Source organism: Microtus pennsylvanicus, chromosome Y (genome assembly GCF_037038515.1).
Source record: "Microtus pennsylvanicus isolate mMicPen1 chromosome Y, mMicPen1.hap1, whole genome shotgun sequence".
Taxonomy (NCBI): domain Eukaryota; kingdom Metazoa; phylum Chordata; class Mammalia; order Rodentia; family Cricetidae; genus Microtus; species Microtus pennsylvanicus.
In genome coordinates, this window is record NC_134602.1 from 22,807,863 (window position 1) to 22,835,452 (window position 27,590).

Below are 27,590 nucleotides of genomic sequence, written 5' to 3' on the forward strand. Positions count from 1 at the left end.
CTTACAAGGCGGCCCCATGGGGATGCAGCCCTGCTGCTCAAATTTCTACAATCAAGGGGGAAATGGAAGAAGGGAAGAATGAAGAGAGAGAGACAAGGAAGAATGGATGAATTCAATCATTCCTTGGAAAAATGAGTGAACCAATGAATGAGGAGACCTAGTAGGAAAAAATGTGCTGCATTCCCTCAGAGAGTCAGGTCAAATTAAGGATTGACAAGGTTTTCCACTAAGGAGGAGGCTTATTCCATTTTACCTTCTTTGTGCTCCAGGCCCAGCCACAAGAGTGATGATGAGGACAGGGAGAAGAAGAGGAGAGGGTGTACCAGAATTCCCTGGTACAATTTCTCACCCAAATTGTAGCCAAATCACCTGACCTGGGACAGCTGATCTACATGCTGGACCCTAACTCCCAGTTTGACAACTCTCACATTTTAACCAAGTTTGTGAAGATGAAGGAACCAAAAATAGCCCAGTTACAGGATGGCAGGTTCCTTACAGGATGGGAGTCAGACATCAGTACCATACTGGTATTTGGCAGTTTGATGGGTGTGTGAGGTCTTTGCAGGACTCCACCTAGCTTCATGGATTCCCTACTTTACTGATATTATGGAGTTCGGTGCATTCATCATATGTGTGCATGTCACACACTAGTGGGCATCATATGTACATGTTTATCCTGTGTGTGGGTGAGTGTGTTCATGAGTTTTATAGCCCAAGTACTTAAGAACATGATCAATGAATGGGAACACTGTTTTCCAGATATGGCAGGGCAATTATTTAAATGAACTGACAAGGGTTGGATGGCATGGATAAGACCTATGAGAGTTCAAGGCATACCGAATCCAGGCATGACAAAGTAGGTGGCAGACAGAATTCTGGCAAAACTAAGTAGGTAGCTTGATGTCCACCTTACTGGAGAATAGCAACTGAGCGGAGACACTTTTCACTAAGCAACATGCTCTAGTGGAGATCAAACATCCTTTGACTTACAGCCAGTACGAATTAAACCATTCATCAAATGAAACCTAATTTTCTCTGATTTTGAGTATACATTTGTGTCCCTTCCTGATTAATCTACTCTTTATCCTCTTAAGTCCCAATACCTCACGCTGATATCGGTCACATCTTTCCATTTGACATGGTTTTCCCTCAAGCTTCATACCGCCCCGAGATCATACAACTTTTTGTCCCCTCTCCACTGCTTCCTTGACAGCCATCTTGTCCTTTACCACACCACGCATACCCAGTCCTTTACTGTCCAAAAGGAAAAGACCATAAATCCTGCTTTGTTTTGAGGCATGTATTTCTGTGATGCCCCATCCACCAAACACAATCCATCATTGACCAAATAACACAACATGTTAGCAAATTTTTATTCTTTGAGAAAGAATAATCCATTGGAAAAGATACCAGGATTCATAGAAGACCTGAGGTATCTCTGAAAAAACACATTCCCAAAGAGAGAATTAAGTCTGCCCCTCAAAATTTGAGAATTTCACTTTAACAGATCTTCACCAAATCATAGACATAGATATGGAAGTCATTATCAAACTTGATGAAATACACAGAAGGTTTGTTGGGAACTTGGCAAATAATTTTACCTATCTCTTGGGTTCCATCTTTTTTGTTGTACTGCACTCTTTTGCCCTCCAAGGAATCCCTGCCTAATTCCAAAGTCACCTCTACTGGAGGACATTCAGGCGTGATGTGGAGGTTGCCTTCAATTGAATCTTCATGATGGTGGTAAAGGTCCAGGACCGGATCATTCTCGTTGACAATGTATAAACAGGTCGTTATGATCTGCACCTCATCTGGGACCACGCCACTCCACTCTTCCTTAGAGCCTGGCATGATGTGGAGGTTGCCTTCCAGGTAGTCATCCAGGAGGTGGTAAATGTACAAGACCGGATCTTTCTTGTAGGTAATATAAAACCAGGTCTTCATGATTGGCACCTCTTCTAGGACCATCCCGTTCCAGTCATTCTTAGAGCCATTTGTGCCCATGAATGTATGTTTCACTGCTCTGCCAACTATGGTGTTTGAGAGATGAGTGTCTGTCACCTGAGGAAATGGCACATTATTAGGCAGGATCTTCAGGTTTAAAATCCTTTCATCACTATGAAGCTCCAAGGCATAGACACAATCAATCCCATCATATTTCAACAAATAGAGAGAGGGATATGTTGGCAGTTGATCTAGAATGATGGCTTTCCAATGGGTGACTGGTTCATTGGCTAACTTCCAGCCATGAGAAATTCTGCGGCCAACAATATTCTCCAGGGCCTCAAAAGGCTTACTAAGTTTTTGCTTCTGGAGCGATGGCCCATTCTTCTTCTGGAGAGGTGGCATGCAACTCATACTAAGAGGCATCTTCATCATGGTGGGAGACTTTCTGAGATAGGCCACAGCACTCCTGTTCCACTGTCTCTTGGCTCTGTTTCTGTGCTTGGGCTTCATAGCTGCCAATCTCTGCATAGGAAGAACTCTTCAGTTTAAATCAGACACAAAGTGGTTTCCTCCACCATAAGTGCCTGCAAGGATAAGAAGGTGAGCATGTGAGGTCAAGGCTCTTTTTAGGAATAACTTTGGAGCAGGTGAAAAAGGCAGGGCTGAATAGATTTGGATACCTAAATGGAATATGTTCTTAAGAAATTAATAGGAAAAGTATCAAACTCTTGTCTACAGCTCAGTATATGTGTATCAGAGACATATTCCTGCTGCAAAATGCAATTGACCTCTACTGAGAAACCTACTTCCTGAATTACTATATCAATGAGAGAGGAAGCTATGCCTATACCTAAAGTGAGAAAGAAATATCTGAACAGATGGCAAAGAATTCAAAGAACAGCCACTCCTCTCCTTACCACTCAAGCTACTGGTTAGTTGGCTGATCTATACCCACCTGCCCAAGGTCATGGCACTCCAGTCCACTGGCTCTTTCTATTGTGTCTCCTGATCCAGATCCAGGTTGATTACATAAAGATATTCTGTATCTTCATTAGAGAAGTGAGTACTGTGAGTCAAACTGCCAAAAGAAAGAAACATTAATCTGTGCAACAGCACCTATTAGAAATAATTAGCTTTTAAAACACATATGGACAAAGAGGATCTTTGCCATTTAAGTGGACTGAGGAATTGTACATTTTTAGCAAAGATAGAGTGGGGAGAATACCCGACATTAACCGTCCCCAAGCTATCAAATATAGGAGCTGTTAACGACATAAATTTTGGACCCAGAGCAGATTTGAAAGAAACCTTTCTTTGACTACAGAGGTCCTAGTTGCTTCCTAAACATATTTACCAAAAGAAAATATCTTGGCTCTCTAGATTCCAACTTCTGGAAATTTGGTTGAACAGTCGTGGAGCCCAAGAGCTGAACTGACCTCCTCAGCCACCGTGAACAAGTAAGCCCACCTTCACAGAAGACTAGTGCTTCATGTGGAACAGAGTTGCCACCCCCAACCAAAGCTTTGTGACATCATCAAGGCTCTACTTATGTCATAAAACTCCTCCTAGCCAGGTTTCTTCCCTACTAACCCCCAGAAATATCCAGCATACAAGTCCTAAAATGCTGCTCATACAGCCCCATGAAGACCCAAAATAAAAACCCCAATCTTCTTCCCAATTACTTGAGTCATATATTTCAAGTAACTCAACCACTTTATGTATTTTTTTTTTTTCTGTAAAATAATTTTTGGTCTGAGTCAACAACTCACATGAATGTTTTTTTCTCCTAGCTCCAATGTCCTCATTGGTAATTTTCTATTGATTTTTCCATTACTTCATAATAATAACTATAAAACTTTCCACTTTTCTTCCTACTCCCACATTCTTCTTGCTCCGCAAATAAACCTCTCCACTCAAACACCAGTCCAAATAGAGGGCAGGGTACTTTGAGCTGTGGGAAGTCCAAGCCCACCCTTCATTCATCCAGATTTAGCAAGGTATGCATCCACAAAAAATATGATCACAAAAAGCCAGTGTATGATATGCAGACAATTGCAAGTGCCATTATCTTTGGCTTCTCTGTCTGCCCCAATTGTCAGCCACATTCAGAGCTTCCAGTTTGATCCCATGTTCTTTCATTCCCAGGTCACTGGATTAGTTGAAATCCCCTTAGTTCAGGCACAGTGTCTCATAGTGTGGACCAAGCCCTTATATTCCTGACATCCTTGCTCTTTTTCTCCATCCGTCTGCTCTTCCACTGGAGCTTGGAAGCTCCATCTAGTTTTCTGATTTTGACCCTGACTTGATCTCCATCATTTGCCAAACAAAAGTTCCATGGTGGTTTTCAAGATAGTCAGTCATCAGTCTGACTATGGGACAAGGCACACATAGTTCCTAGGGACATGTCACAGTGCGGTCAACTTCTCCTCCCTGCTTAAGTACCTAGAGAGGGTCACCCTATGGCCTTCTGAGAACCACTCAAGAGATATCGATCTTGACATCCCCAGAATGGCCCAATAAATTGAGATATCATCAATGTATATGCATTAACTTGTGTGTGTTTGTGTGTGTGTATTTAAATCACAATAACAAATGGATTGTAATATTGAAGTTTCTTCTAATCTTGAGAAGAATATTTGCTACAGAAACACTCTCACAGTAATAGTGAGAGTGTAAACTCTCTCAGCAAGGAGAAATAACTGGAGGAATCCCCCAGGAGTTAGGCTCAGTGTCCCAGGAATTACGCCCAAGGAAAGTCAATGAACTCAGTGATGGATGATAAAACCAAGCCTAAATAAAACCCTAAATCATTTAGGTGGAACATGAGATACTCTTACAACAGTTACAAGAGGTCTAAAATGCCTGGACTGGAACATAAGGGGAACACAAGGACGTGGAGCTGAGAGTGCATGGCAAAACTGATTGGATCTGGCAAAAATTATGTAAGCATACCAAGGAAACCACCAGTGGGACAAAACCCTAAGAAATCTGTATGACAACATATCATGTTGAACATAATGAGATTTATAGACAAAGGAAAGATCTTAATTATGTCACTGTCACACAGGTGATGATGAACCAGTTCCATCGTAGAGTGACTCCCTGCTGTATTTAAGATAACCTGTCAATTCTGTCTAGTCAGTTACAAGGAAATTTGCATTAATTGCACAGATTAACAATCAGCATCATTTACTGCACAATCAAAGGCAAGGCAAAGAAATCATAGACATGTTGTTGAATGCTGATGATGTTATTGGGAGTTTTGATGGGTTTTTTTCTTAAAGGGAAATCATCGGTGACTCTCATGCATGAAGCAGATCCTTTCTCTGTGATGTTTCCTGAATAGCCACTGAGATACCAACCCATTGAGTTGTGGTCTCTCTCTCTTTTACAAAGCAACTTCTACCTTCAGCTTGATCTCTTGCTTGAGCTTCCCTTCCGGCTACTAGGCTCCTTTTCTGATCCTGCAGAGGGCTTTTGTAAGGGATTGTGATCTCTAAGTTTTTCCCCTTTCAAGAACTAATCATTCTATTAATCACAATTCTAAACTGCTGTGGGAGTTTGTTTGTGACTTATGCCTTCACATGTAATACAAGTGACCTTTGTGTATAGGGTCTTCTCTCTGTTCATGTGGGGAAGGCATGGCAGCAGGAGTAGATGGCTGCTCATTCTCTGTAAGGAAATCAGTAAACAGTGGGGACCAAGTACAAGGATGTCCTGAAATATTAAGTCTTGTCCTTTCAAGGCCCCAAAGCCTCCAGCTAGGTTCAGGGTCACGACAATCTCCAAAACCCACCGAGCATGAAGTATTCAGAACCAGAAGCCTGTGTGTGCCATATCACATAAATTCATCATCAGTACACCAATCTGTTTTTTTTTAATTCTAAATTATTTTGTCCCATTAGAACGATCTATATTACCAATTAACTAAATTTGCTGCACCTTTGGTGTCCTAGAATTGCTTTAAATTGTTGCTGGGACAGTATTACAATCCTTCCTGTGCTGTTATGAGACCTTAAGGGGACAGCACTTATTTCAGAAATCAAAGGCAGTTGGGTTCAATCCTATGGTTATCTGTTAGCTAGAGACTGGAAGGATGGATTTGACTAAGAAAGGGAGACAGCATACATGGAGGCAGGTAACCTTTCCTTTGCAAAATGACCCATTTTGAGGCCTTACTTCAGGCTCTTCTCTTCTCCTAATCTTGGTTTTTTTATTAGTTTAGGAGAAGAATTAAAACTCAATTTACAGTATCTGTGAACCCGAATGAGTTAAGTATGTGTGACCAACTTGATGTCTGCCTGTCTGTCAACAGGGCCAGAGTTCAGGGGCATCTGATGCATAGCACAGGAATGTCAGCCATCAATCTCTGGTCCACCTAACTCTACAGCATTAGAGTTGTCATGGTTGCTCATCTGATCTTCCTCATATGATCTCCATCCACAGAGATGTCAGAAAAATCCTCCCCTGAGAGTGCAAGTTCTTTACAAATGAAATATTATACAACAGAAGACACATGGGTGATTTCTATGGCAAGCTGTTGAAAGGATAAAGTGACAGAAGAAGTTTATTGATTAATTAAAGAAAGATTCCGCTTCAGCTGATAGTTTAGAACATAGGTAGGTGGAGTAAACAAAATAGAATGCCGGGAGGAAGAGGTAGTGAGCTCAGAGAAGCCATGCTCCCCTCTCCCCGGCAGATGCCATAGCTCTGCTCTCTGAGGCAGATGTCGATGCAGCCAGCCACCATGTCAGACATGCTGAATTTTTCCTGGTAAGTGCACCTCGTTATACTACACTGATTATTAGAAATGGGTTAAAATGCTGAATCTAATGGGCCAGCAGTGAATAAAAGAATACAGTTTTTGTGTATTTATTTCAGGCATAACCTTCATGCGGTCGTGTTGCTGGGGACACAGCCTCGCTGCTCAAATAACTACAGAATGGCTTGCAGCCTTGTGGACAACTGAATCCACTAAAAGCCTGAGAAAGCTTGGGAAAGAGTAAAGCATGTTTTCTTGGTAGCAGCGATTTCTCGGTCTGCTCTGCTTGCTAGAAGAAAGCAAGGGCTCTCATCTAAAAGAGGCTTGCTGACTCAGCTTCAGCTGCAAAACCCTGCAGCCCTTAAGAGGTCCTGCAACAAAACATTTAAATGGTGTTGATAAAAGCCAACTGAATGCTTGTATGTTTTCAGCAGTAGCAGGAAAAAAAAAACTGTGTTGTTTTAAAATGCCGGCTTTCTGGGCCATCCTGCCTGGGCAAACACTGACTGTTTGAGGTAGGACGCCAGCTACAGAAAGAGGGCTTGAGTGTTGTCTGTTGCAGCCTCTTTGATGGCAAGGACCTTGAAACACTGTAGACTTGTGGCACTGAATGCGGCTCTGTTCGGTACCTCAGCCACAAGGTTGGAATGGCAGAAAGCTAAGGAATGGGCTACATCTGGCCAGCAAAGCCACGGCTTTAGTCCTACTGAGATTGCTTGGTAAATGAAAGACTCATGTGGTCAGAAAAACAGAGAGAGAAATAGAGTAAAGAGAGATTCAAAGACAAAGAAAATTTTTAAATGATTTACAGTGTGTTAAAAATGTGTGCAGGCTAAAATTTGAAGTTCTTAAAGTTAAAAAAAGGAAGAGAGTTGTTGGGTGTGGTAGTACACACCTGTAAACCCAACACATGGGAGGCAGAGGGAGATTGACCTCTGTACCTTCAAGGCGAGGTAGCACACGCCTTTAATCCCAGTGCCTTGAAGGCAGAGACAAACAGATCTTTGTGAGTTCAATGTGTAGTAGCATACACCTTTAATCCCAATGCCTGAAAGGCAGAGAGAGGCAGATCTCTGAGACTTCAAGGACAGACAGGTATACAGAGTTATTCCAGGTCAAAAATACAGAGAACCTGTCTCAAAAGGCAAAAAATAAAAAGGAAAAATAAACAAAATAGAGGTTAAATTGAAGCGCACAAAGATGGAAAATTCACAGCGAATTTTGATATTGTATGCTATTATGCTCTTTTTGAATCATTTGAATTTTGAGGCAGTAGCAATAGCTGCTAAAAGATGTTTCTTTATAAAAGCTGCTGAAATAATCCAACATAGATATTTTGAAAATGCCTTGACATTGAAATTTGGATCTAAGGACATGATGCTTTGGAAAGGAGTTTCTATTTTGTTTTCACAGAGGGTGATAATCTGTGGATGCCTCTATCCTAATATGGTAGGATGGACCACGCCCTACTTAAAAATTGCTGTGAACACCTTTAAAAAATTGCTTCGCTCAACTGCCAACTGAGATAAATCAATAATGATGCCACCATTCAGCAGGAAGCCTTTTTGAGAGAAAAAACTGCACCCACGTTCCCAAATATGGCTTATAAACTTTCTTTTACATTTAAAGTGGGATATGATATAGATATGAATATTTGCATTAGTATAGATTTTGCTTTACTGATAGAGATTTTAGGTCAATTGTGTTATATGTATATGCATTTTTGATCTTAATTAAGGTATTGTGATTGTGTAGTTCATTTAAAAATATAATGTATATAGGTAATTAATGGATAATCATTAATAATAGTCAAGTTTGTAGTCATGTTAGTTAGATTTTCTAGCTACATAGATATATATATTTCAGTTAGATAGGCATTATTCATATCTCTCTAGACTACAAAACAGGCTATTTAATGTTTTAGTACCTTAAGATTTTTCATGACAGTGAGACACTCTACTCTTGGCAGCACATATCTACTTCAGGAAGAAGATGGGCATCAAAGAGGATCCTTATGGAGTTTGATAGCCATTTGGGGAAGAAACTGCTCTTGTCTGGATTGTTGCATAAACTGTACACAGAAAACACTCAGAGAGAGGACTACTGAACTTGCCTAAAGGAGAGATGATCTTTTCGTGTTCCTGATTCAGGAAAGGGTCAGCAAAACATTCTTCAAGACAAGCAGATAGTGACTGCCTTTGAAATTTCCTGCTTCAAGGAAATGTCTGCTGCGAACTATGGGCCTGTAGGCTGAGGATGGAAACACCAACGGTACAAAGGGATTTTGGGTGACTGTCCAGGCAGCGAGATGTCTCTGTCATTTCTAGAGTTTGAAAATGGCTTACTTTTTGTTTGCTTAGGTAATACTGTATTATTCTGGAGTCTCTGATGGAGTTGAAGAATAGATAGATAGTTATAGTTTTCCATTGTTATGATAAAAGATAAAATAGATATAAATATTGTAACTGTAATTCTTGCTTGATAACTGTTTTGTTATATGTAATTTTGCTATGTTAAAGTTAAAGATTCCGTTCTTGTTTAAACAGAAATAGGAGTAATGATGGAGTATAGGTCATTGGTTAATTAAATAAAGAAACTGTTTGGCCTGAAAGGTTAGAACATAGGTGGGTGGAATAAACATAAGAGAATGCTGGGAGGAATAGGAATTGAGCTTAGAGATGCCATGCACCTCTCCCATGGGCAGAAATGGTAGCTCTGCACTCTGAGGCAGATGGCGATACAGCCAGCCACCAGGTCAGACATGCTAAATCTTTCCTTCTAATCGCACCTCGTGCTGCAACATACATTATTAGACATGGGTTAAGAGGCTGAAAATAATGGGGCAGGCAGTGTTGAAATGAATAGTTTTGTTTTGTTATTTCGGAGCATAACCTTACAAGGCGGCCCCATGGGGATGCAGCCCTGCTGCTCAAATTTCTACAATCAAGGGGGAAATGGAAGATGGGTAGAAAGAAGAGAGAGAGACAAGGAAGAATGGATGAATTCAATCATTCATTGGAAAAATGAGTGAACCAATGAATGAGGAGACCTAGTAGGAAAAAATGTGCTGCATTCCCTCAGAGAGTCAGGTCAAATTTAGGATTGACAAGGTTTTCCACTAAGGAGGAGGCTTATTCCATTTTACCTTCTTTGTGCTCCAGGCCCACCCACAAGAGTGATGATGAGGACAGGGAGAAGAAGAGGAGAGGGTGTACCAGAATTCCCTGGTACAATTTCTCACCCAAATTGTAGCCAAATCACCTGACCTGGGACAGCTGATCTACATGCTGGACCCTAACTTCCAGTATGACAACTCTAATATTTTAACCAAGTTTGTGAAGATGAAGGAACCAAAAAGAGCTCAGTTACAGGATGGCAGGTTCCTTACAGGATGGGAGTCAGACATCAGTACCATACTGGTATTTGGCGGTTTGATGGGTGTGTGGGGTCTTTGCCAGACTCCACCTAGCAACATGGATTCCCTACTTTACTGATATTATGGAGTTCGGTGCATTCATCATATGTGTGCATGTCACACACTAGTGGGCATCATATGTACATGTTTATCCTATGTGTGGGTGAGTGTGTTCATGAGTTTTATAGCCCAAGTACTACAGAACATGATCAATGAAAGGGAACACTGTTTTCCAGATATGGCAGGGCAATTATTTAAATGAACTGACAAGGGTTGGATGGCATGGATAAGACCTATGAGAGTTCAAGGCATACCGAATCCAGGCATGACAAAGTAGGTGGCAGACAGAATTCTGGCAAAACTAAGTAGGTAGCTTGATGTCCAACTTACTGGAGAAGAGCAACTGAGCGGAGACACTTTTCACTAAGCAACATGCTCTAGTGGAGATCAAACATCCTTTGACTTACAGCCAGTACGAATTAAACCATTCATCAAATGAAACCTAATTTTCTCTGATTTTGAGTATACATTTGTGTCCCTTCCTGATTAATCTACTCTTTATCCTCTTAAGTCCCAATACCTCACGCTGATATCGGTCACATCTTTCCATTTGACATGGTTTTCCCTCAAGCTTCATACCGCCCCGAGATCATACAACTTTTTGTCCCCTCTCCACTGCTTCCTTGACAGCCATCTTGTCCTTTACCACACCACGCATCCCCAGTCCTTTACTCTCCAAGGGGAAAAGACCATAAATCCTGCTTTGTTTTGAGGCATGTATTTCTGTGATGCCCCATCCACCAAACACAATCCATCATTGACCAAATAACACAACATGTTAACAAATTTTTATTCTTTGAGAAAGAATAATCCATTGGAAAAGATACCAGGATTCATAGAAGACCTGAGGTATCTCTGAAAAAACACATTCCCAAAGAGAGAATTAAGTCTGCCCCTCAAAATTTGAGAATTTCACTTTAACAGATCTTCACCAAATCATAGACATAGATATGGAAGTCATTATCAAACTTGATGAAATACACAGAAGGTTTGTTGGGAACTTGGCAAATAATTTTACCTATCTCTTGGGTTCCATCTTTTTTGTTGTACTGCACTCTTTTGCCCTCCAAGGAATCCCTGCCTAATTCCAAAGTCACCTCTACTGGAGGACATTCAGGCGTGATGTGGAGGTTGCCTTCAATGGAATCATCATGATGGTGGTAAAGGTACAGGACTGGATCATTCTCGTTGACAATGTAGAAACAGGTCGTTATGGTCTGCACCTCATCTGGGACCACGCCTCTCCACTCTTCCTTAGAGCCTGGCATGATGTGGAGGTTGCCTTCCAGGTAGTCATCCAGGAGGTGGTAAATGTACAAGACCGGATCTTTCTTGTAGGTAATATAAAACCAGGTCTTCATGATTGGCACCTCTTCTAGGACCATCCCGTTCCAGTCATTCTTAGAGCCATTTGTGCCCATGAATGTATGTTTCACTGCTCTGCCAACTATGGTATTTGAGAGATGAGTGTCTGTCACCTGAGTAAATGGCACATTATTAGGCAGGATCTTCAGGTTTAAAATCCTTTCATCACTATGAAGCTCCAAGCCATAGACACAATCAATCCCATCATATTTCAACAAATAGAGAGAGGGATATGTTGGCAGTTGATCTAGAATGATGGCTTTCCAATGGGTGACTGGTTCATTGGCTTCCTTCCAGCCATGAGAAATTCTGCGGCCAACAATATTCTCCAGGGCCTCAAAAGGCTTACTAAGTTTTTGCTTCTGGAGCGATGGCCCATTCTTCTTCTGGAGATGTGGCATGCAACTCATACTAAGAGGCATCTTCATCATGGCGGGAGACTTTCTGAGATAGGCCACAGCACTCCTGTTCCACTGTCTCTTGGCTCTGTTTCTGTGCTTGGGCTTCATAGCTGCCAATCTCTGCATAGGAAGAACTCTTCAGTTTAAATCAGACACAAAGTGGTTTCCTCCACCATAAGTGCCTGCAAGGATAAGAAGGTGAGGATGTGAGGTCAAGGCTCTTTTTAGGAATAACTTTGGAGCAGGTGAAAAAGGCAGGGCTGAATAGATTTGGATACCTAAATGGAATATGTTCTTAAGAAATTAATAGGAAAATTATCAAACTCTTGTCTACAGCTCAGTATATGTGTATCAGAGACATATTCCTGCTGCAACATGCAATTGACCTCTACTGAGAAACCTACTTCCTGACTTACTATATCAATGAGAGACGAAGCTATGCCTATACCTAAAGTGAGAAAGAAATATCTGAACAGATGGCAAAGAATTCAAAGAACAGCCACTCCTCTCCTTACCACTCAAGCTACTGGTTAGTTGGCTAATTTATTACCACCTGCCCAAGGTCATGGCACTCCAGTCCACTGGCTCTCTCTGTTGTGTCTCCTGATCCAGATCCAGTTTGATTACATAAAGATATTCTGTATCTTCATTAGAGAAGTGAGTACTGTGAGTCAAACTGCCAAAAGAAAGAAACATTAATCTCTGCAACAGCACCTATTAGAAATAAATATCTTTTAAAACACTATGGACAAAGAGGATCTTTGCCATTTAAGTGGACTGAGGAATTGGACATTTTTAGCAAAGATAGAGTGGGGAGAATACCTGACATGAACCGTCCCCCAGCTATCAAATATAGGAGCTGTTAACGACATAAATTTTGGACCCAGAGCAGATTTGAAAGAAACCTTTCTTTGACTACAGAGGTCCTAGTTGCTTCCTAAACATATTTACCAAAAGAAAATATCTTGGCTCTCTAGATTCCAACTTCTGGAAATTCGGTTGAACAGTTGTGGAGCCCAAGAGTTGAACTGGCCTCCTCAGCCACCATGAAGATAGTAAGCCCACCTTCACAAAAGACCAGTGCTTCATGTGGAACAGAGTTGCCACCCCCAACCAAAGCTTTGTGACATCATCAAGGCTCTACTTATGTCATAAAACTCCTCCTAGCCAGGTTTCTTCCCTACTAACCCCCAGAAATATCCAGCATACAGGTCCTAAAATGCTGCTCATACAGCCCCATGAAGACCCAAAATAAAAACCCCAATCTTCTTCCCAATTACTTGAGTCATATTTTCCAAGTAACTCAACCCTTTTATGTGTTTTTTTTTTCTGTTAAATAATTTTTGGTCTGAATCAACAACTCACGTGAATGTTTTTTTTCTTACCTCCAATGACCTCATTGGTTATTTTCTATTGATTTTTCCATTACTTCATAATAATAATTATCAAACTTTCCACTTCTCTTCCTCCTCCCACATTCTTCTTGCTCCTCAAATAAACCTCTCCACTCAAACACCAGTCCAAATAGAGGGCAGGGTACTTTGAGCTGTGGGAAGTCCAAGCCCACCCTTCATCCATCCAGATTTAGCAAGGTATGCATCCACAAAAAATATGATCACAAAAAGCCAGTGTATGATATGCAGACAATTGCAAGTGCCATTATCTTTGGCTTCTCCATCTGCCCCAATTGTCAGCCACATTCAGAGCTTCCAGTTTGATCCCATGATCTTTCATTCCCAGGTCACTGCTTTAGTTGAAATCCCCTTAGTTCAGGCACAGTGTCTCATAGTGTGGACCAAGCCCTTATATTCCTGACATCCTTGCTCTTTTTCTCCATCCATCTGCTCTTCCACTGGAGCTTGGAAGCTCCATCTAGTTTTCTGATTTTGACCCTGACTTGATCTCCATCATTTGCCAAACAAATGTTCCATGGTGGTTTTCAAGATAGTCAGTCATCAGTCTGACTATGGGACAAGGCACACATAGTTCCTAGGGACATGTCACAGTGCGGTCAACTTCTCCTCCCTGCTTAAGTACCTAGAGAGGGTCACCCTATGGCCTTCTGAGAACCACTCGAGAGATATCGATCTTGACATCCCCAGAATGGCCCCATAAATTGAGATATCATCAGTGTATGTGCATTAACTTGTGTGTGTGTTTGTGTGTGTGTATTTAAAGCACAATAACAAATGGATTGTAATATTGAAGTTTCTTCTCATCTTGAGAAGAATATTTGCTACAGAAACACTCTCACAGTAATAGTGAGAGTGTAAACTATCTAAGAAAGGAGAAATAACTGGAGGAATTCTTCAGTAGTTAGGCTCAGTGTCCCAGGAATTACGCCCAAGGAAAGTCAATGAACTCAGTGATGGAAGATAAAACCCAGCCTAAATAAAACCCTAAATCATTTAGGTGGAACATGAGATACTCTTACAACAGTTACAAGAGGTCTAAAATGCCTGGACTGGAACATAAGAGGAACACAATGACGTGGAGCTGAGAGTGCATGGCAAAACTGATTGGATCTGGCAAAAATTATGTAAGCATACCAAGGAAACCGCCAGTGGGACAAAACCCTAAGAAATCTGTATGACAACATATCATGTTGAACATAATGAGATTTATAGACAAAGGAAAGATCTTAATTATGTCACTGTCACACAGGTGATGATGAACCAGTTCCATCGTAGATTGACTCCCTGCTGTGTTTAAGATAACCTGTCAATTCTGTCTAGTCAGTTACAAGGAAATTTGCATTAATTGCACAGGTTAACTATCAGCATCATTTACTGCACAATCAAAGGCAAGGCAAAGAAATCATAGACATGCTGTTGAATGCTGATGATGTTATTGGGAGTTTTGATGGGTTTTTTTCTTAAAGGGAAATCATCGGTGACTCTCATGCATGAAGCAGATCCTTTCTCTGTGATGTTTCCTGAATAGCCAATGAGATACCAGCCCATGGAGTTGTGGTCTCTCTCTCTTTTACAAAGCAACTTCTACCTTCAGCTTGATCTCTTGCTTGAGCTTCACTTCCGGCTACTAGGCTCCTTTTCTGATCCTGCAGAGGGCTTTTGTAAGGGATTGTGATCTCTAAGTTTTTCCCCTTTCAAGAACTAATCATTCTATTAATCACAATTCTAAACTGCTGTGGGAGTTTGTTTGTGACTTATGCCTTCACATGTGATACAAGCGACCTGTGTGTATAGGGTCTTCTCTCTGTTCATGTGGGGAAGGCATGGCCTCAGGAGTAGATGGCTGCTCATTCTCTGTAAGGAAATCAGTAAACAGTGGGCACCAAGTACAAGGATGTCCTGAAATATTAAGTCTTGTCCTTTCAAGGCCCCAAAGCCTCCAGCTAGGTTCAGGGTCACGACAATCTCCAAAACCCACCGAGCATGAAGTATTCAGAACCAGAAGCCTGTGTGTGCCATATCACATAAATTCATCGTGAGTACACCAATCTGTTTTTTTTTTTAATTCTAAATTATTTTGTCCCATCAGAACGATCTATATTACCAATTAACCAAATTTGCTGCATATTTGGTGTCCTAGAATTGCTTTAAATTGTTGCTGGGACAGTCTTACAAACCTTCCTGTGCTGTTATGAGACCTTAAGGGGACAGCACTTATTTCAGAAATCAAAGGCAGTTGGGTTCAATCCTATGGTTAGCTGTTAGCTAGACACTGGAAGGATGGATTTGACTAAGAAAGGGAGACAGCATACATGGAGGCAGGTAACCTTTCCTTTGCAAACTGACCCATTTTGAGGCCTTACTTCAGGCCTTTCTCTTCTCCTAATCTTGGTTTTTTTTATTAGTTTAGGAGAAGAATTAAAACTCCATTTACAGTATCTGTGAACCCGAATGAGTTAAGTATGTGTGACCAACTTGATGTCTGCCTGTCTGTCAACAGGGCCAGAGTTCAGGGGCATCTGATGCATAGCACAGGAATGTCAGCCATCAATCTCTGGTCCACCTAACTCTACAGCATTAGAGTTGTCATGGTTGCTCATCTGATCTTCCTCATATGATCTCCATCCACAGAGATGTCAGAAAAATCCTCCCCTGAGAGTGCAAGTTCTTTACAAATGAAAGATTATACAACAGAAGACACATGGGAGATTTATATGGGCAAGCTGTTGAAAGGATAAAGTGACAGAAGAAGTTTATTGATTAATTAAAGAAAGAATCCGCTTCAGCTGATAGGTTAGAACATAGGTAGGTGGAGTAAACAAAATAGAATGCCGGGAGGAAGAGGTAGTGAGCTCAGAGAAGCCATGCTCCCCTCTCCCCGGCAGATGCCATAGCTCTGCTCTCTGAGGCAGATGTCGATGCAGCCAGCCACCATGTCAGACATGCTGAATTTTTCATGGTAAGTGCACCTCGTTATACTACACTGATTATTAGAAATGGGTTAAAATGCTGAATCTAATGGGCCAGCAGTGTTTAAAAGAATACAGTTTTTGTGTATTTATTTCAGGCATAACCTTCATGCGGCCGTGGTGCTGGGGACACAGCCTCGCTGCTCAAATAACTACGGAATGGCTTCCAGCCTTGTGGACAACTGAATCCACTGAAAGCCTGAGAAAACTTGGGAAAGAGTAAAGCATGTTTTCTTGATAGCAGCGATTTCTCGGTCTGCTCTGCTTGCTAGAAGAAAGCAAGGGCTCTCATCTAAAAGAGGCTTGCTGACTCAGCTTCAGCTGCAAAACCCTGCAGCCCTTAAGAGGTCCTGCCACAAAACATTTAAATGGTGTTGATAAAAGCCAACTGAATGCTTGTATGTTTTCAGCAGTAGCAGGAAAACAAACTGTGTTGTTTTAAAATGCCGGCTTTCTGGGCCATCCTGCCTGGGCAAACTCTGACTGTTTGAGGAAGGAGGGCCAGCTACAGAAAGAGGGCTTGAATATTGTCTGTTGCAGCCTCTTTGATGGCAAGGACCTTGAAACACTGTAGACTTGTGGCACTGAATGCGGCTCTGTTCGGTACCTCAGCCACAAGGTTGGAATGGCAGAAAGCTAAGGAATGGGCAACATCTGGCCAGCAAAGCCACGGCTTTAGTCCTACTGAGATTGCTTGGTAAATGAAAGACTCATGTGGTCAGAAAAACAGAGAGAGAAATAGAGTAAAGAGAGATTCAAAGACAAAGAAAATTTTTAAATGATGTACAGTGTGTTAAAAATATGTGCAGGCTAAAATTTGAAGTTCTTAAAGTTAAAAAAAGGAAGAGAGTTGTTGGGTGTGGTAGTACACACCTGTAAACCCAACACATGGGAGGCAGAGGGAGATTGACCTCTGTACCTTCAAGGTGAGGTAGCACATGCCTTTAATCCCAGTGCCTTGAAGGCAGAGACAAACAGTTCTTTGTCAGTTCAATGTGTAGTAGCATACACCTTTAATCCCAATGCCTGAAAGGCAGAGAGAGGCAGATCTCTGAGACTTCAAGGACAGACAGGTATACAGAGTTATTCCAGGTCAAAGATACAGAGAACCTGTCTCAAAAGGCAAAAAATAAAAAGGAAAAATAAACAAATTAGAGGTTAAATTGAAGCACACAAAATGGAAAATTCACAGCGAATTTTGATATTGTATGCTATTATGCTCTTTTTGAATCATTTGAATTTTGAGGCAGTAGCAATAGCTGCTAAAAGATGTTTCTTTATAAAAGCTGCTGAAATAATCCAACATAGATATTTTGAAAATGCTTTGACTTTGAAATTTGGATCTAAGGACATGATGCTTTGGAAAGGAATTTCTATTTTGTTTTCACAGAGGGTGATAGTCTGTGGATGCCTCTATCCTAATATGGTAGGATGGACCACGCCCTACTTAAAGGTTGCTGTGAACACCTTTAAAAAATTGCTTCGCTCAACTGCCAACTGAGATCAATCAATAATGATATCACCATTCAGCAGGAAGCATACTGGAGAGAAAAAACTGCACCCACATTCCCAAATATGGCTTATAAACGTTCTTTTACATTTATAGTGGGATGTGATATAGATATGAATATTTGCATTAGTATAGATTTTGCTTTACTGATAGAGATTTTAGGTCAATTTTGTTATATGTATATGCATTTTTTATCTTAATTAAGGTATTGTGATTGTGTAGTTCATTTAAAAATATAATGTATATAGGTTATTAATGGATAATCATTAATAATAGTCAAGTTTGTAGTCATGTTAGTTAGATTTTCTAGCTACATAGATATATATATTTCAGTCAGATAGGCATTATTCATAACTCTCTAGACTTCAAAATACGCTATTTAATGTTTTAGCACCTTAGGGTTTTTCATGACAATGAGACACTCTACTCTTGGCAGCACATATCTACTTCAGGAAGAAGATGGGCATCAAAGAGGATCCTTATGGAGTTTGATAGCCATTTGGGGAAGAAACTGCTCTTGCCTGGATTGTTGCATAAACTGTACACAGAAAACACTCAGAGAGAGGTCTACTGAACTTGCCTAAAGGTGAGATGATCTTTTCATGTTCCTGATTCAGGAAAGGGTCAGCAAAACATTCTTCAAGACAAGCAGATAGTGACTGCCTTTGAAATTTCCTGCTTCATGGAAATGTCTGCTGGAAACTATGGGCCTGTAGGCTGAGGATGGAAACACCAACGGTACAGAGGAACTTTGGGTGACTGTCCAGGCAGCGAGATGTCTCTGTCATTTCTAGAGTTTGAAAATGGCTTACTTTTTGTTTGCTTAGGCAATACTGTATTATTCTGGAGTCTCTGATGGAGTTGAAGAATAGATAGATAGTTATAGTTTTCCATTGTTATGATAAAAGATAAAATAGATATAAATATTGTAACTGTAATTCTTGCTTGATAACTGTTTTGTTATATGTAATTTTGCTATGTTAAAGTTAAAGATTCCGTTCTTGTTTAAACAGAAATAGGAGTAATGATGGAGTATAGGTCATTGGTTAATTAAATAAAGAAACTGTTTGGCCTGAAAGGTTAGAACATAGGTGGGTGGAATAAACATAAGAGAATGCTGGGAGGAATAGGAATTGAGCTTAGAGATGCCATACACCTCTGCCATGGGCAGAAATGGTAGCTCTGCACTCTGAGGCAGATGGCGATACAGCCAGCCACCAGGTCAGACATGCTAAATCTTTCCTTCTAAGCGCACCTCGTGCTGCAACATACATTATTAGACATGGGTTAAGAGGCTGAAAATAATGGGGCAGGCAGTGTTTAAATGAATAGTTTTGTGTTGTTATTTCGGAGCATAACCTTACAAGGCGGCCCCATGGGGATGCAGCCCTGCTGCTCAAATTTCTACAATCAAGGGGGAAATGGAAGAAGGGAAGAAAGAAGAGAGAGAGACAAGGAAGAATGGATGAATTCAATCATTCCTTGGAAAAATGAGTGAACCAATGAATGAGGAGACCTAGTAGGAAAAAATGTGCTGCATTCCCTCAGAGAGTCAGGTCAAATTAAGGATTGACAAGGTTTTCCACTAAGGAGGAGGCTTATTCCATTTTACCTTCTTTGTGCTCCAGGCCCACCCACAAGAGTGATGATGAGGACAGGGAGAAGAAGAGGAGAGGGTGTACCAGAATTCCCTGGTACAATTTCTCACCCAAATTGTAGCCAAATCACCTGACCTGGGACAGCTGATCTACATGCTGGACCCTAACTCCCAGTTTGACAACTCTCACATTTTAACCAAGTTTGTGAAGATGAAGGAACCAAAAATAGCCCAGTTACAGGATGGCAGGTTCCTTACAGGATGGGAGTCAGACATCAGTACCATACTGGTATTTGGCGGTTTGATGGGTGTGTGGGGTCTTTGCCAGACTCCACCTAGCATCATGGATTCCCTACTTTACTGATATTATGGAGTTCGGTGCATTCATCATATGTGTGCTTGTCACACACTAGTGGGCATCATATGTACATGCTTATCCTGTGTGTGGGTGAATGTGTTCATGAGTTTTATAGCCCAAGTACTACAGAACATGATCAATGAAAGGGAACACTGTTTTCCAGATATGGCACGGCAATTATTTAAATGAACTGACAAGGGTTGGATGGCATGGATAAGACCTATGAGAGTTCAAGGCATACCGAATCCAGGCATGACAAAGTAGGTGGCAGACAGAATTCTGGCAAAACTAAGTAGGTAGCTTGATGTCCAACTTACTGGAGAAGAGCAACTGAGCGGAGACACTTTTCACTAAGCAACATGCTCTAGTGGAGATCAAACATCCTTTGACTTACAGCCAGTACGAATTAAACCATTCATCAAATGAAACCTAATTTTCTCTGATTTTGAGTATACATTTGTGTCCCTTCCTGATTAATCTACTCTTTATCCTCTTAAGTCCCAATACCTCACGCTGATATCGGTCACATCTTTCCATTTGACATGGTTTTCCCTCAAGCTTCATACCGCCCCGAGATCATACAACTTTTTGTCCCCTCTCCACTGCTTCCTTGACAGCCATCTTGTCCTTTACCACACCACGCATCCCCAGTCCTTTACTGTCCAAAAGGAAAAGACCATAAATCCTGCTTTGTTTTGAGGCATGTATTTCTGTGATGCCCCATCCACCAAACACAATCCATCATTGACCAAATAACACAAGATGTTAACAAATTTTTATTCTTTGAGAAAGAATAATCCATTGGAAAAGATACCAGGATTCATAGAAGACCTGAGGTATCTCTGAAAAAACACATTCCCAAAGAGAGAATTAAGTCTGCCCATCAATTTGAGAATTTCACTTTAACAGATCTTCACCAAATCATAGACATAGATATGGAAGTCATTATCAAACTTGATGAAATACACAGAAGGTTTGTTGGGAACTTGGCAAATAATTTTACCTATCTCTTGGGTTCCATCTTTTTTGTTGTACTGCACTCTTTTGCCCTCCAAGGAATCCCTGCCTAATTCCAAAGTCACCTCTACTGGAGGACATTCAGGCATGATGTGGAGGTTGCCTTCAATGGAATCATCATGATGGTGGTAAAGGTACAGGACCGGATCATTCTCGTTGACAATGTAGAAACAGGTCGTTATGGTCTGCACCTCATCTGGGACCACGCCACTCCACTCTTCCTTAGAGCCTGGCATGATGTGGAGGTTGCCTTCCAGGTAGTCATCCAGGAGGTGGTAAATGTACAAGACGGGATCTTTCTTGTAGGTAATATAAAACCAGGTCTTCATGATTGGCACCTCTTCTAGGACCATCCCATTCCAGTCATTCTTAGAGCCATTTGTGCCCATGAATGTATGTTTCACTGCTCTGCCAACTATGGTGTTTGAGAGATGAGTGTCTGTCACCTGAGGAAATGGCACATTGTTAGGCAGGATCTTCAGGTTTAAAATCCTTTCATCACTATGAAGCTCCAAGCCATAGACACAATCAATCCCATCATATTTCAACAAATAGAAAGAGGGATATATTGGCAGTTGACCTAGAATGATGGCTTTCCAATGGGTGACTAGTTCATTGGCTTCCTTACGGCCATGAGAAATTCTGCGGCCAACAATATTCTCCAGGGCCTCAAAAGGCTTACTAAGTTTTTGCTTCTGGAGCGATGGCCCATTCTTCTTCTGGAGATGTGGCATACAACTCATACTAAGCGGCATCTTCATCATGGCGGGAGACTTTCTGAGATAGGCCACAGCACTCCTGTTCCACTGTCTCTTGGCTCTGTTTCTGTGCTTGGGCTTCATAGCTGCCAATCTCTGCATAGGAAGAACTCTTCAGTTTAAATCAGACACAAAGTGGTTTCCTCCATCATAAGTGCCTGCAAGGATAAGAAGGTGAGGATGTGAGGTCAAGGCTCTTTTTAGGAATAACTTTGGAGCAGGTGAAAAAGGCAGGGCTGAATAGATTTGGATACCTAAATGGAATATGTTCTTAAGAAATTAATAGGAAAAGTATCAAACTCTTGTCTACAGCTCAGTATATGTGTATCAGAAACATATTCCTGCTGCAAAATGCAATTGACCTCTACTGAGAAACCTACTTCCTGACTTACTATATCAATGAGAGAGGAAGCTATGCCTATACCTAAAGTGAGAAAGAAATATCTGAACAGATGGCAAAGAATTCAAGGAACAGCCACTCCTCTCCTTACCACTCATTCTACTGGTTAGTTGGCTGATCTATAACCACCTGCCCAAGGTCATGGCACTCCAGTCCACTGGCTCTCTCTATTGTGTCTCCTGATCCAGATCCAGGTTGATTACATAAAGATATTCTGTATCTTCATTAGAGAAGTGAGTCCTGTGAGTCAAACTGCCAAAAGAAAGAAACATTAATCTGTGCAACAGCACCTATTAGAAATAATTATCTTTAAAAACACATATGGACAAAGAGGATCTTTGCCATTTAAGTGGACTGAGGAATTGGACATTTTTAGCAAAGATAGAGTGGGGAGAATACCTGACATTAACCGTCCCCCAGCTATCAAATATAGGAGCTGTTAACGACATAAATTTTGGACCCAGAGCAGATTTGAAAGAAACCTTTCTTTGACTACAGAGGTCCTAGTTGCTTCCTAAACATATTTACCAAAAGAAAATATCTTGGCTCTCTAGATTCCAACTTCTGGAAATTCGGTTGAACAGTTGTGGAGCCCAAGAGCTGAACTGACCTCCTCAGCCACCGTGAAGATAGTAAGCCCACCTTCACAGAAGACCAGTGCTTCATGTGGAACAGAGTTGCCACCCCCAACCAAAGCTTTGTGACATCATCAAGGCTCTACTTATGTCATAAAACTCCTCCTAGCCAGGTTTCTTCCCTACTAACCCCCAGAAATATCCAGCATACAGGTCCTAAAATGCTGCTCATACAGCCCCATGAAGACCCATAATAAAAACCCCAATCTTCTTCCCAATTACTTGAGTCATATTTTCCAAGTAACTCAACCCCTTTATGTGTTTTTTTTTCTGTAAAATAATTTTTGGTCTGAGTCAAGAACTCACATGAATTTTTTTTTTCCTAGCTCCAATGTCCTCATTGGTTATTTTCTATTGATTTTTCCATTACTTCATAATAATAATTATCAAACTTTCCACTTCTCTTCCTCCTCCCACATTCTTCTTGCTCCGCAAATAAACCTCTCCACTCAAACACCAGTCCAAATAGAGGGCAGGGTTCTTTGAGCTGTGGGAAGTCCAAGCCCACCCTTCATCCATCCAGATTTAGCAAGGTATGCATCCACAAAAAATATGATCACAAAAAGCCAGTGTATGATATGCAGACAATTGCAAGTGCCATTATCTTTGGCTTCTCCGTCTGCCCCAATTGTCAGCCACATTCAGAGCTTCCAGTTTGATCCCATGTTCTTTCATTCCCAGGTCACTGGATTAGTTGAAATCCCCTTAGTTCAGGCACAGTGTCTCATAGTGTGGACCAAGCCCTTATATTCCTGACATCCTTGCTCTTTTTCTCCATCCATCTGCTCTTCCACTGGAGCTTGGAAGCTCCATCTAGTTTTCTGATTTTGACCCTGACTTGATCTCCATCATTTGCCAAACAAAAGTTCCATGGTGGTTTTCAAGAAAGTCAGTCATCAGTCTGATTATGGGACAAGGCACACATAGTTCCTAGGGACATGTCACAGTGCGGTCAACTTCTCCTCCCTGCTTAAGTACCTAGAGAGTGTCACCCTATGGCCTTCTGAGAACCAATCGAGAGATATTGATCTTGACATCCCCAGAATGGCCCCATAAATTGAGATATCATCAGTGTATGTGCATTAACTTGTGTGGGTGTTTGTGTGTGTGTATTTAAAGCACAATAACAAATGGATTGTAATATTGAAGTTTCTTCTCATCTTGAGAAGAATATTTGCTACAGAAACACTCTCACAGTAATAGTGAGAGTGTAAACTATCTAAGAAAGGAGAAATAACTGGAGGAATCCCCCAGGAGTTAGGCTCAGTGTCCCAGGAATTACGCCCAAGGAAAGTCAATGAACTCAGTGATGGAAGATAAAACCCAGCCTAAATAAAACCCTAAATCATTTAGGTGGAACATGAGATACTCTTACAACAGTTACAAGAGGTCTAAAATGCCTGGACTGGAACATAAGGGGAACACAATGACGTGGAGCTGAGAGTGCATGGCAAAACTGATTGGATCTGGCAAAAATTATGTAAGCATACCAAGGAAACCACCAGTGGGACAAAACCCTAAGAAATCTGTATGACAACATATCATGTTGAACATAATGAGATTTATAGACAAAGGAAAGATCTCAATTATGTCACTGTCACACAGGTGATGATGAACCAGTTTCATCGTAGAGTGACTCCCTGCTGTGTTTAAGGTAACCTGTCAATTCTGTCTAGTCGGTTACAAGGAAATTTGCATTAATTGCACAGGTTAACTATCAGCATCATTTATTGCACACTCAAAGGCAAGGCAAAGAAATCATAGACATGTTGTTGAATGCTGATGATGTTATTGGGAGTTTTAATGGGTTTTTTTCTTAAAGGGAAATCATCGGTGACTCTCATGCATGAAGCAAATGCTTTCTCTGTGATGTTTCCTGAATAGCCACTGAGATACCAGCCCATTGAGTTGTGGTCTCTCTCTCTTTTACAAAGCAACTTCTACCTTCAGCTTGATCTCTTGCTTGAGCTTCCCTTCCGGCTACTTGGCTCCTTTTCTGATCCTGCAGAGGGCTATTGTCAGGGATTGTGATCTCTAAGTTTTTCCGCTTTCAAGAACTAATCATTCTATTAATCACAATTCTAAACTGCTGTGGGAGTTTGTTTGTGACTTATGCCTTCACATGTGATACAAGCGACCTGTGTGTATAGGGTCTTCTCTCTGTTCATGTGGGGAAGGCATGGCAGCAGGAGTAGATGGCTGCTCATTCTCTGTAAGGAAATCAGTAAACAGTGGGCACCAAGTACAAGGATATCCTGAAATATTAAGTCTTGTCCTTTCAAGGCCCCAAAGCCTCCAGCTAGGTTCAGGGTCACGACAATCTCCAAAACCCAACGAGCATGAAGTATTCAGAACCAGAAGCCTGTGTGTGCCATATCACATAAATTCATCGTGAGTACACCAATCTGTTTTTTTTTTAATTCTAAATTATTTTGTCCCATCAGAACGATCTATATTACCAATTAACCAAATTTGCTGCATCTTTGGTGTCCTAGAATTGCTTTAAATTGTTGCTGGGACAGTCTTACAAACCTTCCTGTGCTGTTATGAGACCTTAAGGGGACAGCACTTATTTCAGAAATCAAAGGCAGTTGGGTTCAATCCTATGGTTAGCTGTTAGCTAGACACTGGAAGGATGGATTTGACTAAGAAAGGGAGACAGCATACATGGAGGCAGGTAACCTTTCCTTTGCAAACTGACCCATTTTGAGGCCTTACTTCAGGCCTTTCTCTTCTCCTAATCTTGGTTTTTTTTTATTAGTTTAGGAGAAGAATTAAAACTCCATTTACAGTATCTGTGAACCCGAATGAGTTAAGTATGTGTGACCAACTTGATGTCTGCCTGTCTGTCAACAGGGCCAGAGTTCAGGGGCATCTGATGCATAGCACAGGAATGTCAGCCATCAATCTCTGGTCCACCTAACTCTACAGCATTAGAGTTGTCATGGTTGCTCATCTGATCTTCCTCATATGATCTCCATCCACAGAGATGTCAGAAAAATCCTCCCCTGAGAGTGCAAGTTCTTTACAAATGAAAGATTATACAACAGAAGACACATGGGAGATTTCTATGGGCAAGCTGTTGAAAGGATAAAGTGACAGAAGAAGTTTATTGATTAATTAAAGAAAGAATCCGCTTCAGCTGATAGGTTAGAACATAGGTAGGTGGAGTAAACAAAATAGAATGCCGGGAGTAAGAGGTAGTGAGCTCAGAGAAGCCATGCTCCCCTCTCCCTGGCAGATGTCATAGCTCTGCTCTCTGAGGCAGATGTCGATGCAGCCAGCCACCATGTCAGACATGCTGAATTTCTCCTGGTAAGTGCACCTCATTATACTACACTGATTATTAGAAATGGGTTAAAATGCTGAATCTAATGGGCCAGCAGTGTTTAAAAGAATACAGTTTTTGTGTATTTATTTCAGGCATAACCTTCTTGCGGCCATGGTGCTGGGGACACAGCCTTGCTGCTCAAAAAACTACAGAATGGCTTGTAGCCTTGTGGACAACTGAATCCACTGAAAGCCTGAGAAAGCTTAGGAAAGTGTAAAGCATGTTTTCTTGATAGCAGTGATTTCTCGGTCTGCTCTGCTTGCTAGAAGAAAGCAAGGGCTCTCATCTAAAAGAGGCTTGCTGACTCAGCTTCAGCTGCAAAACCCTGCAGCCCTTAAGAGGTCCTGCCACAAAACATTTAAATGGTGTTGATAAAAGCCAACTGAATGCTTGTATGTTTTCAGCAGTAGCAGGAAAACAAACTGTGTTCTTTTAAAATGCCGGCTTTCTGGGCCATCCTGCCTGGGCAAACTCTGACTGTTTGAGGAAGCAGGGCCAGCTACAGAAAGAGGGCTTGAGTGTTGTCTGTTGCAGCCTCTTTGATGGCAAGGACCTTGAAACACTGTAGACTTGTGGCACTGAATGCGGCTCTGTTCGGTACCTCAGCCACAAGGTTGGAATGGCAGAAAGCTTAGGAAAGGGCTACATCTGGCCAGCAAAGCCACGGCTTTAGTCCTACTGAGATTGCTTGGTAAATGAAAGACTCATGTGGTCAGAAAAAGAGAGAGAGAAATAGAGTAAAGAGAGATTCAAAGACAAAGGAAATTTTTAAATTATTTACAGTGTGTTAAAACTATGTGCAGGCTAAAATTTCAAGTTCTTAAAGTTAAAAAAAGGAAGAGAGTTGTTGGGTGTGGTAGTACACACCTGTAAACCCAACACATGGGAGGCAGAGGGAGATTGACCTCTGTACCTTCAAGGTGAGGTAGCACACGCCTTTAATCCCAGTGCCTTGAAGGCAGAGACAAACAGATCTTTGTGAGTTCAATGTGTAGTAGCATACACCTTTAATCCCAATGCCTGAAAGGCAGAGAGAGGCAGATCTCTGAGACTTCAAGGACAGACAGGTATAGAGAGTTATTCCAGGTCAAAGATACAGAGAACCTGTCTCAAAAGGCAAAAAATAAAATGGAAAAGTAAACAAAATAGAGGTTAAATTGAAGCGCACAAAGATGGAAAATTCACAGCGAATTTTGATATTGTATGCTATTATGCTCTTTTTGAATCATTTGAATTTTGAGGCAATAGCAATAGCTGCTAAAAGATGTTTCTTTATAAAAGCTGCTGAAATAATCCAACATAGATATTTTGAAAATGCTTTGACTTTGAAATTTGCATCTAAGGACATGATGCTTTGGAAAGGAGTTTCTATTTTGTTTTCACAGAGGGTGATAGTCTGTGGATGCCTCTATCCTAATATGGTAGGATGGACCACACCCTACTTAAAGGTTGCTGTGAACACCTTTAAAAAATTGCTTCGCTCAACTGCCAACTGAGATAAATCAATAATGATGCCACCATTCAGCAGGAAGCATTTTGGAGAGAAGAAACTGCACCCACGTTCCCAAATATGGCTTATAAACTTTCTTTTACATTTAAAGTGGGATGTGATATAGATATGAATATTTGCATTAGTATAGATTTTGCTTT